Source organism: Oncorhynchus keta, chromosome 31, assembly GCF_023373465.1.
Source record: "Oncorhynchus keta strain PuntledgeMale-10-30-2019 chromosome 31, Oket_V2, whole genome shotgun sequence".
NCBI lineage: Eukaryota > Metazoa > Chordata > Actinopteri > Salmoniformes > Salmonidae > Oncorhynchus > Oncorhynchus keta.
Window position 1 is genome coordinate 20,044,507 of NC_068451.1, and position 12,881 is coordinate 20,057,387.

At 44.8% G+C, this 12,881-nt stretch overlaps 1 protein-coding gene across 1 annotated transcript in view; it reads left to right on the plus strand.

Annotated features, from left to right (window-relative positions):
• The first annotated feature begins 12,145 nt into the window (after positions 1–12,145).
• The window catches only part of LOC118367756 (glutamate receptor ionotropic, kainate 2-like), a 301,405-nt gene continuing 300,669 nt past the window's right edge, over positions 12,146–12,881 (plus strand). Inside the window, exon 1 of the mRNA XM_052489092.1 lies at positions 12,146–12,409. The gene's annotated coding sequence lies outside the window, so the exon portion shown is untranslated. The remainder of the gene's footprint in view (positions 12,410–12,881) is intronic.

Genomic DNA, 12,881 nt, shown 5'->3' on the forward strand with positions numbered 1-12,881 from the left:
TCCCTTAGACCCTGAGGTATCACACTACAGTAAAGGGCTTTAGTGTTAGTCTACTACCTCAGACCCTGAGGTATCACACTACAGTAAAGGGCTGGAGTTTAGTCTACTCCCTCAGACCCTGAGATATCACACAACAGTAAAGGGCTTTGGTGTTAGTCTACTCCCTCAGAACCTGAGGTATCACACTACAGTAAAGGGCTTTGGTGTTAGTCTACTGCCTTAGAACCTGAGGTATCACACTACAGTAAAGGGCTTTAGTCATAGTCTACTGACTGTACTCCCTAACACCCTACTGTATCACTCTATAGTAAAGGGCTCTAGTTTAGACTACTCCCTAACACCCTGAGGTATCCCACTACACTACTTGAATAAAATGACATTGTTTACCCCTCAACTTCCTAGTCAACATCCAATTATGTTTTGCAGATGACTTAGAATGAAATCGTTATTAATAATGACTTTCCATCCTCTTCGAGTTTGTAAAGTAAAATAAGACAGGCAATGTTTTACCTTACACAGCTGATGTACTGTAATTATACTTGTGTGTATGGTCACTGAGCATTTTTCTACTATCATTACTACCGCATGGCAAGCGGTACCGGAGTGCCAAGTCTACGACAAAAAGGCTTCTCAACAGTTTTTACCCCCAAGCCATAAGACTCCTGAATAGGTCATCAAATAGCTACCCGGACTATTTGCATTGTGTAAACTCTCTGTTTATCATATACTGTATGTATAGTCACTTTAACTATACATTCATGTACATACTACCGCAATTGGGCCGAGCAACCAGTGCTCCCGCACATTTGCTAACCGGGCCATCTGCATTGTGTCCTGGCACCCGCCACCCAACACCCGCCAACCCCTCTTTTACGCTACTGCTACTTTCTGTTCATCATATATGCATAGTCACTTTAACCATATCTACATGTACATACTACCTCAATCAGCCTGACTAACTGGTGTCTGCATGTAGCCTCGCTACTGTATATAGCCTGTCTTTTTACTGTTGTTTTATTTCTTTACCTACCTATTGTTCACTTAACACCTTTTTTGCACTATTGGTTAGAGCTTGTAAGTAAGCATTTCACTGTAAGGTCTACCTACACCTGTTGTATTCGGCGCACGTGACAAATAAACTTTGATTTGATTTGATTCTCTGTAGCAGCACTGTAAAACAAAAACTGTAGGACTGTGTAGCGCTATAACAACCACTGAGTAAGGATGGTTGAAAGTAGCCTGAAGTGGAGACATGCAGCGTTTCACAAGGTATTTACTGTTGTCCCAAGACAGTCACAGGAGACGGAGACTTAGGGTTGACTCTAAGGACACAAGGTGGTGGGATTTGTGTTTCTCTGGTATACTGTATAATGTCTTCTTCTTTTAGCAAGGATTACTTTCTCTATGAGAATAACACATCTTCAAGAGGTTTTTCGAAAGTCTAATTTATACCTTACGCAACACAAGAATGGAAGTAACTCAAGTAAATTCTTCAGCAATCCCCTCCTTTCCTCTTTATTTACCTTTCCTCTGCTCTGTCTGCTTCCGTGACGGTGCTGTGTTCTGACAGTGGAGAGGTGCTGGAAAATAACACACAACTAAAAGGATCTGAAACAGCAAATCGCAATTAGAAGCCATTAAAACTTCACCATGACCTGCTGCTGTGGTGTGTGTGTGTGTGTGTGTGTGTGTGTGTGTGTGTGTGTGTGTGTGTGTGTGTGTGTGTGTGTGTGTGTGTGTGTGTGTGTGTGTGTGTGTGTGTGTGTGTGTGTGTGTGTGTGTGTGTGTGTGTGTGTGTGTGTGTGTGTGTGTGTCTGTTTGTTTGTACAGTGACTGTCAGAGAGAGAGAAAGAGAGGAGGGGGAGAGACAGTAATATAGAGACGCTGAAAACAGCACTAATTTGCTAATTTATCAAGAAACGCATCACCAAATGTTGTGTATTGGGCTTGTGCTAATAGGAGTTGTATATTATCCAGGTGACCAGTGAGATGAGTCACATCTATTGATCAGAACTCCCAATAATCGGTCAGTGGAAAGCCACTGACTGTGACATATTAAGCTAATTATTTTGCCAATTATAGTGTAGTTGGCATTGGTTATTCAGTGCATGTGTTTCATATAAACATTTTGTTTAGAATTTGCCAATTCTGCCAATTCTTCTACAAAGTTGTGTTCTTCTCCATGTATCAGTAACAGCAGGTGACCAGGTGTTTCCATGGAAATAAAGAGAAGGTATTGTTAGTGGTGTGAAAAGATTCAGTGGACATCAGCTTATTGTGTTTTATACACTGCAGACAAAACTGGTTGAAATTACTTCATTACAACCAGGTTATAACCAGTTCTGGTTGGCTGTAGTTGATTGTGATTATGTCATTTCACTTTGCCCTCTGGGTAAGTTTTCAACCTTCATTTTCATTTGGACAATGGAGAGCCACCATGTTATACACTGAGACTCAGTAGATGAGCTCGCCAACGTCGTTTGTGTCTTTAGTCATTGAGATGGCTTATATCTGAAGCATCTGATGATGTTATCACAGGTACGGACACATACCTGTGTCATTATCCAACATAATAGGAAGAAACCTCTCTGAATCACTATTGGCAGTGAGCTGTGCAATCTAGCAACAATAACACGCAGTGCTAAAAGCAATCATTCTCCGATGATGAGGAATGGAAAATGGTATTTATGAAATTGCTTATGACCCTTTGCTGTTTGTATTGAATGGTATTAATATGAAGGGTAAAGTATCAGGCCTATCGATTACAGCTATGCCATGGGTAGGCAGGAATTGGGTGGGTATAGCATGGCATGAGTGCACTTGGCTGGCAGAAGCTGAAAACGGAAAAATATGTTGAAATGGCCCAGTGTTGTCCCTGTCAGGTTCAAGCCTCTTCTCTCTATCAGGAGAGAGAAAGAGTCAGATGGAGTCAGAGATTAACAGTCCATACAGTATATCAACTATTGTAAGGAAGGGAAAGAGAAGGCGTGTGCGTTACAGTGGTCATCTCCCTCCTTGGTCGATGGATTGGCATGATGTCCCACCCTGTTTACAGAGCATTCGGAAAGTATTTAGACCCCTTGACTTTTTCCACATTTTGTTACATTACAGCGTTATTCTAAAATTGATTACATAATTTACCCCCCTCATTAACCTACAAACAATACCCAATAATGACAAAGCATAAACAGGTTTTTAGATTTTTTTACAAATGTATTATAAAAAAAACGGAAATATCACCACCCATTTACTCAGTACTTTGTTGAAGCACATTTGTAGCAAAATGCTTATGCTTCTAGATCCGACAGTGCAGCAATATCTAACAGGTAATATCTAACAATTCCCCAACAACTACCTAATATCTAACAAATTCCACAACAACACCTAATACACACACTCTTGTAAAGGAATGGGATAAGAATATACACTACCAGTTTAAGAACACAGACTCAAATAAGGAGGTTTCTTTATTTTACTATTCTCTACATTGTAGAATAATAGTGAATACATTAATAATGTGAAATAACACATGTGGAATCATGTAGTAACCAAAAACGTGTTGAAAAAATCCAAATATATTTTAGATTCTTCAAATAGCCACCCTTTGCCTTGATGATAGCTTTGCACACACCTAGCATTCTCTCAACCAGCTGCACCTGGAATGCTTTTCCAACAGTCTTGAAGGAGTTCCCACATATGCTGAGCACTTGTTGGCTGCTTTTCCCTCTCTCAGTGGTCAGGGGATTGTGGAGGCCAGGTTATCTGATGCAGCACTCCATCACTCTCCTTCTTGATAAAACAACCCTTGCCCTTATAAGGGCACATGGCGAGTCCCAAATGCAGACACAGGAGGCAGATGGTTGAGCTCCGATATTTATTATGACAAAAGGGGTAGGCAAAAGGCAGGTCGGGTGCAGGCGAGAGTTCATAAACCAGGTCAGAGTCCAATCTGCAAACTTGATGATTACCAGGCGATAAGCAGGCTCAAGGTCAGGGGTAGGCAGAGTGGTCAGGCAGACGGGCTCAGAGTCAGGACAGGCAAGGGTCAAAACCAGGAGGGCGAGAAAAGAGAGACTGGGAAAGCAGGAGCTGAGAAACAAAAACGCTGGTTGACTTGACAAACAAGAAGAACTGGCACAGAGAGACAGGAAACACAGGGATAAATACGCCGGGGAAAATAAGTGACACCTGGTGGGGGTGGAGACAAGCACAAGGACAGCTAAAGCAGATCAGGGTGTGACACTTACACAGCCTAGAGGTGTGTTGGGTCATTGTCCTGTTGGAAAACAAATGAAAGTCTAACTAAGACCAAACCAGATGGGATGGCGTATTGCTGCAGAATGCAGTGGTAGCAACACTGGTTAAGTGTGTCTTGAATTCTAAATAAATCACAGACAGTGTAACCAGCAAAGCACCCCGACACCATAACACCACCTCCTCCATGATTTACCGTGGTAAATACACATGCAGAGATCATCCGTTCACCCACACAGCGTCTCACAAAGACACTGCGGTTGGAACCAAAAGTCTTTGGACTTTGGACTCCACACCAAAGGACACATTTCTAATGTCTAATGTGCATTGCTCGGGTTTCTTGGCCCAAGCAAGTCTCTTATTATTATTGGTGTCCTTTAGTGGCAATTCGACCATGAAGGCCTGATTCACACGGTCTCCTCTGAACAGTTGATGTTGAGATGTGTCTGTTACTTGAACTCTGTGAAGCATTTATTTGGGCTGCAATTTCTGAGGCTGGTAACTCTAATGAACGTATCCTCTGCAGCAGAGGTAACTCTGGGTCTTCCATTCCTGTGGCGGTCCTCATGAGAGCCAGTTTCATCATAGCGCTTGATGGTTTTTGCAACTGCACATGAAGAAACTTTCAAAGTTCTTTAAATTGTCTGTATTGACTGACCTTCATGTCTTAAAGTAATGATGGACTGTCGTTTATCTTTACTTATTTGAGCTGTCCATAATATGGACCAAATAGGGCCATCTTCTGTATACCCCCTACCTTGTCACAACACAACTGATTGAATCAAACGCATTAAGAAGGAAAGACATTCCACAAATGTACTTTTAACAAGGCACAACTGTTAATTGAACTGCATTCCAGGTGACTACATCATAAAGTTGGTTGAGAGAATGCCAAGATTGTGCAAAGCTGTCCTCAAGGCAAAGGTGGCTATTTGAAGAATCTCAAATATAAAATATATTTTGATTTGTTTAGCACTTTTTTGGTTACTACATGATTCCATATGTGCCATTTCATAGTTTTGATGTCTTCAATATTATTCTACAATGTAGAAAATAATACAAATAAAGAAAAACCATTGAATGAGTATGTGTTCTAAAACTGTTGAACGGTGGTGTATAAATATAAAATATATGGATGAGCAGTGACAGAGCAGCTAAGATGCAATAGGTAGTATAGAATAGATAGTGTAGGATACAGTATACAGTATATACGTATGAGATAATTAATTTGTGATAGGTAAACATTCATAAAGTGGCATTACTAAAGTGACATTATTAAAGTGACTAGTGTTCCATTTATTAAAGTGACCAACGATATCAAGTCTGTAGGTAGGCCTCTCTGTGCTAGTAATGACTGTTTAGCAATCTGATGGCCTTGAGATAGAAGCTGTTTTTCAATCCCTTTGTCCCAGCTTTTATGCACCTGTACTGACCTCGCTTTCTGGATGGAAGCGTGTTGAACAGGCAGTGGCTCGGGTGGTTATCGTCCTTGATGATCGTTTTTGCCTTCCTGTGACATCGGGTGTTGTAGGTGTCCTGGAGGGTATGTAGTATGCCCCCGGTGATGCATTGTGCAGACCACACCACCCTCTGGAGAGCCCTGCGGTTGTGGGCGGTGCAGTTGCCGTACCAGGTGTTGATACAGCCCAATAGGATGCTCTCGATTGTGCACATGTAAAAGTTAGTGAGGGTTTTCGTGACAAGCCACATTTTTTCAGACACCTGAGGTTAAAGAGGCGCTGTTGCGCCTTCTTCACCACACTGTCTGTGTGTGTGGACCATTTCAGTTTGTCGGTGATGTGTACACCGACGAACTTAAAACTTTTCACCTTCTCCACTGCTGTCCCAGCGATGTGGAAAGGGGTGATGCTCCCTTTGCAGTTTCCTGAAGTCCACGATCATCTGTTTTGTTTTGCTGACATTGAGTGAGAGGCCCGTCAGGAAGTTTAGGACCCAGTTGCACAGGGTCCTGAACAGGGTCCTGACCCAGTTGCACACTTCATGATGACAGAAGTGAGTGCTACAGGGCGTTAGTCATTTAGTTCAGTTACCTTGGCTTTCCTGGGAACAGGAACAATAGTGGCCTACTTGAAGCATGTGGGGACAGCAGACTTGGATAGGGATTGATTGAATATGTCCGTAAACACACCAGTCAGCTGGTCTGAAAAATTCTATGAGGACGTAGCTAGGCTTGCTGTCTAGGCTGGCAGCATTGCGAGGGTTAACACGTTTAAATGTTTTTCTCACGTCGGTCACGGAAAAGGAGAGCCAACAGTCTTTGGTAGCGGGCCGTGTCGGTGGCTCTGTATTGTCCTCAAAGCGCACAAAGAAGTTGTTTAATTTGTCTGAAAGCAAGATGTCGATGTCCGCGACGGGGCTGGTTTTCTTTTTGTAATCCGTGATTGTCTGTAGACCCTGCCACATACATCTTGTGTTTGAGCAGTTGAATTGCGACTCTACTTTGTCTCTATACGGACACTTTGCTTGTTTGATTGCCTTACATAGGGAATAACTACACTGTTTGTATTCGGCCATATTCCCAGTTGCCTTGCCATGATTAAATGCGGTGGTACATGCTTTCAGTTTTGCGCAAATGCTGCCATCAATTCACGGTTTCTGGTTAGGGAAGGTTTTAATAGCCACAGTGGGTACAACATCTCCTATAGACTTCCTTATAAACTTGCTCACCGAGTCAGCGTATACGTCAATGCTGTTCTCTGAGGCTACCCGGAACATATCTCAGTCCACGTGATCGAATCAATCTGGGAGCGTGGAATCCGATTGATCAGACCAGCGTTGGATAGACCTAAGCATGGGTGCTTCTTGTTTCTTGTTTTAGTTTCTGCCTATAGGAGGGGAGCAAAAAGATGGAGTGGTCAGATTTTCCAGAAGGAGGACGGGGGAGGGCCTTGTATGCATCGCGAAAGTTAGAGTAGCAATGGTCGAGCGTGTTTTGCTCGCTCGTTTGCATAAAGTCCTGTGAAGTTCCTTGATGGCTGTCTTGGTATCTGTTTGCGGGGGGATATACACAGCTGGGATGATAACCAAGGAAAGTTATCTTGTGAGATAATACGGTCGGCATTTGATTGTGAGGAATTCTAGGTCAGGTGAACAAAAGGACTTAAGTTCCTATATGTTGTTGTGATTACACCATGAGTCGTTAATCATGAAACATTCACCCCCACCCTTCTTCTTACCGGAGAGATGTTTATTCCTGTCGGCGCGATGCACTGAAAATCCTGTTTGCTGTACTGACTCCAACAGCATGTCCCAAGCTAGCCATGTTTCCGTGAGACAGAGTATGTTACAACCCCGGATATCTCTTTTGAAAGCAACTCTTGCCCTGACTTCTTTGGCTTTGGGACTGGACATTATTGAGTAATATACTCAGAAACGGTGGGTGGTGTGCGTACATCCGAAGCCTCACTAGAAGCCCGCCTTGGCATCCTCTCCTCCGGCGGCGTTGTTTTGGGTCGGCCTCTGGAATCAGTCTGAATGCCCTAGGAGGTGCAGACAAAGGATCTGCTTTGGGAAAGTCGTATTCCTGGTCGTGGTGCTGGTTGTGCTGGTAAGTTGACGTCTCTCTGATATCCAATAGTTCTTCCCAGCTGTATGTAATAACACTTCAAGGTTTTCTGGGCTAACAACGTAAAAAAAATATTACGTAAAAAAACAAAATACTGCATAGTTTCCTAAGGATTAGAAGCAAAGCTGCCATCTGTATCGGCGCCATCTGTATGTGTTTTTGGTGACATGGGAGTTGCACTTCATGTGTGTTAATCGGTTTTTGTGGTTAGGTAGTTGTGTGTAGTGTTGTGTGTATTTTGCTGATTGTGTGTTATGTTGTTTGTTATTTCCTCAGGCAGATTAGATGAATAATGAATTTTCTCTCGGCATGGAAGACAGGCCGTAATTAAGGAGAGAGGAGTGAGGCAAAGAGCCACCGGTCTGACACGCACACACACACACACACACACACACACACACACACACACACACACACAAACCGCACGACATGGTACACACATGACACACACACACAGTGGTGGCAAAAGTACCCAATTGTCATACTTGAGTAAAAGTCAAGATTGCTTAATAGAAAAGGACACAAGTAGGCCATTATTGTAAATAAGAATTTGTTCTTAACTGGCGTGCCTATTTAAATAAAGGTAAAAAAAATATTATAATAATAATTAAATGAATACTTTTGGGAGTAAGGGATTTCTTTTTCTTGTTTCTTTAGGAATGTAGTGAAGTAAAAGGAAAAATAGTCAAAAATATAAATAAAGTACAGACACCACAAAAAAACGACTTAATTAGTACTTAAATTAAGTACTTTACACCACTGCACACGCACGCGCACATGCGCGCACGCACACACACACACACACACACACACACACACACACACACACACACACACACACACACACACACACACACACACACACACACACACACACACACACACACACACACACACACCCGGAGGGTGAGGGCCTCTGCAGCTCATCATGGGTGAGAGTGGTGGGGTTTGTTACCAGATCACAGGGCTGTCATTGACTATTTATTTTCGTCCCCACAATCCAACTTTTATGCTGCGCGCTGGGGAGTGGGGAATCAAAGATTCCTTTCATTTCGGCAGCACTCAGTGGCCTCAGATCACGTTTTTCCCATCCCGACGCAACTCTCGCCCTGTGCGCCCCTGCGCAGTGTCAGCGTTGGGGCAGGGATGCGCTCCGTCGCCGCGGTAAATTGTACGCTTTGTACTTCACTGACAGAGGGAGAAATAGCAGTCATTTCCCCCGAGGGTTGTTGCAACCCTCATTTACTCTCTCTCTCCAATCTACCAGAATATGAGACTGAGGCACTGTTTACACAGCAAGCATAAACCGCGTCATATAGTTGATGCATGCAGGCAATGAGCTAGATTCCATCCCAACTTCTTGAACTTTCACTGACCTAAATGTCCTGATATTAAACACGTATTATTACAGTTTTTGAAATACTGCACAAGATAATTATCGTTTCATCCACATAGTTTTCTGCCACTCCCATTACACTTGTCCTACATGGCACTCCCATCTGCCACTCCTATTACACTTGTCCTACATGGCACTCCCATCTGCCACTCCTATTACACTTGTCCTACATGGCACTCCCATCTGCCACTCCCATTACACTTGTCCTACATGGCACTCCCATCTGCCACTCCCATTACACTTGTCCTACATGGCACTCCCATCTGCCACTCCTATTACACTTGTCCTACATAGCACTCCCATCTGCCACTCCCATTACACTTGTCCTACATGGCACTCCCATCTGCCACTCCTATTACACTTGTCCTACATGGCACTCCCATCTGCCACTCCTTACACTTACACTCCCATCTGCCACTCCTATTACACTTGTCCTACATGGCACTCCCATCTGCCACTCCTATTACACTTGTCCTACATGGCACTCCCATCTGCCACTCCTATTACACTTGTCCTACATGGCACTCCCATCTGCCACTCCTATTACACTTGTCCTACATGGCACTCCCATCTGCCACATGGCACTCCCATCTGCCACATAACACTTGTCCTACATGGCACTCCCATCTGCCACTCCCATTACACTTGTCCTACATGGCACTCCCATCTGCCACTCCTATTACACTTGTCCTACATGTCCTACATAGCACTCCCATCTGCCACTCCTATTACACTTGTCCTACATGGCACTCCCATCTGCCACTCCTATTACACTTGTCCTACATGGCACTCCCATCTGCCACTCCTATTACACTTGTCCTACATGGCACTCCCATCTGCCACTCCTATTACACTTGTCCTACATGGCACTCCCATCTGCCACTCCTATTACACTTGTCCTACATGGCACTCCCATCTGCCACTCCTATTACACTTGTCCTACATGGCACTCCCATCTGCCACTCCTATTACACTTGTCCTACATGGCACTCCCATCTGCCACTCCCATTACACTTGTCCTACTGCCACTGTCCTTACACTTGTCCTACATACATGGCACTCCCATCTGCCACTCCCATTACACTTGTCCTACATGGCACTCCCATCTGCCTCCCATCACACTTGTCCTACATGGCCCCCATTACACTTGTCCTACATGGCACTCCCATCTGCCACTCCCATCACACTTGTCCTACATGGCACTCCCATCTGCCACTCCCATTACACTTGTCCTACATAGCACTCCCATCTGCCACTCCCATTACACTTGTTCTACATGGCAGTCCCATTACACTTGTCCTACATGGCACTCCCATCTGCCACTCCCATTACACTTGTCCTACATGGCAGTCCCATTACACTTGTCCTACATTGCACTCCCATCTGCCACTCCCATTACACTTGTCCTACATGGCACTCCCATCTGCCACTCCAAAACACTTGTCCTACATGGCACTCCCATCTGCCACTTCCCTTACACTTGTCCTACATGGCACTCCCATCTGCCACTTCCCTTACACTTGTCCTACATGGCACTCCCATCTGCCACTCCCATAACACTTGTCCTACATGGCACTCCCATCTGCCACTCCCATGACACTTGTCCTACATGGCACTCCCATCTGCCACTCCCATGGCACTACACTTGTCCTACATGGCACTCCCATCTGCCACTCCCACTTGTCCTACATGGCACTCCCATCTGCCACTCCTTACACTTGTCCTACATGGCACTGCCACTCCCATTACACTTGTCCTACATGGCACTCCCATCTGCCACTCCCATTACACTTGTCCTACATGGCACTCCCATCTGCCACTCCCATTACACTTGTCCTACATGGCACTCCCATCTGCCACTCCCATTACACTTGTCCTACATGGCACTCCCATCTGCCACTCCCATTACACTTGTCCTACATGGCACTCCCATCTGCCACTCCCATTACACTTGTCCTACATGGCACTCCCATCTGCCACTCCCATTACACTTGTCCTACATGGCACTCCCATCTGCCACTCCCATTACACTTGTCCTACATGGCACTCCCATCTGCCACTCCCATTACACTTGTCCTACATGGCACTCCCATCTGCCACTCCCATTACACTAGTCCTACATGGCACTCCCATCTGCCACTCCCATTACACTTGTCCTACATGGCACTCCCATCTGCCACTCCAAAACACTTGTCCTACATGGCACTCCCATCTGCCACTTCCCTTACACTTGTCCTACATGGCACTCCCATCTGCCACTCCCATTACACTTGTCCTACATGGCACTCCCATCTGCCACTCCAAAACACTTGTCCTACATGGCACTCCCATCTGCCACTTCCCTTACACTTGTCCTACATGGCACTCCCATCTGCCACTCCCATACACTTGTCCTACATGGCACTCCCATCTGCCACTCCCATCACACTTGTCCTACATGGCACTCCCATCTGCCACTTCCCTTACACTTGTCCTACATAGCACTCCCATCTGCCACTCCCATTACACTTGTCCTACATGGCACTCCCATCTGCCACTCCCATCACACTTGTCCTACATGGCGCTCCCAATCACACTTGTCCTACATGGCACTCCCAATATACTTGTCCTACATGGCACTCCCATGACACTTGTCCCACATGGCACTCCCATTACACTTGTCCTACATGGCACTCCCATTACACTTGTCCTACATGGCACTCCCATTACGATTGTCCTACATGACACTCCCATTTACTTGTCCTACATGGCACTCCCATTATACTTGTCCTACATGGCACTCCCAGAGGCTTAACATTTTGATACGCACCATCCTCGTATTGTTTTTCCATTTGATCAATTAAAGCTCAAATAAATCCTCACACACCGTTTTGCATAGAAGTTGAATTCAGTGGTATGGATGAAATAATTCATTCATTGATTCCCCTGTTCCCCATGCTACAGGTCTCACCTCACCTCGACTTGGAGATCCACCGGGCGCTGGGTCGGGTCCATCCATCGATCGTTGTGCAGGTCCCCTGTTGCTTTAAGCAGTGTGTTTTTTCGACCAACAGGAGGCGTGTCTTCCCCACGGCCGGAGCGGAGCGCAGCAAGACGCGAGTCTGAAGGAACCGATCTGGCTCGTCTCTCTATCGGAACAAATCAACTACTTTCTCAGCTCATTCTAATCGAAGGTAAGCGTCGCATCCTTTTTTATATTTGTATTATTGTCTTTCCGTTATTTGTGCAATTTAACAGCTTGTACTCCCCTCTGCTTGGGCGTGTAAGGTTCGAATGCCTAGTATGTAGGATTTTACAGGTGAGACAGAAGTGAGAGAATTAAACTATCCACCTCGTCTCTTTTATCGAAGAAATTACACAAAACGTGACGATTATACATCACACTAAGCCTCCCGATCTACACAGGTTCATTTACAGCCTACTTGAAGTTGAATGCTGTATTTATATTTTGGGAATGCGGCGCGTCGTGTCAATGTGCGCTCTGCGCACCTCTGCCAGTAGAAACAATGAAAATGTCTTAAAAGGTTACGACTTGTTAGTTAATAGGACAAAACCCTGTAGATACTTGTATGTCTTCCTTCGACTCCTATTTAAAATGCGTGTCCCCTCTCGAGTCCCTCCTCTCGTTGCTGATGCATACAATGT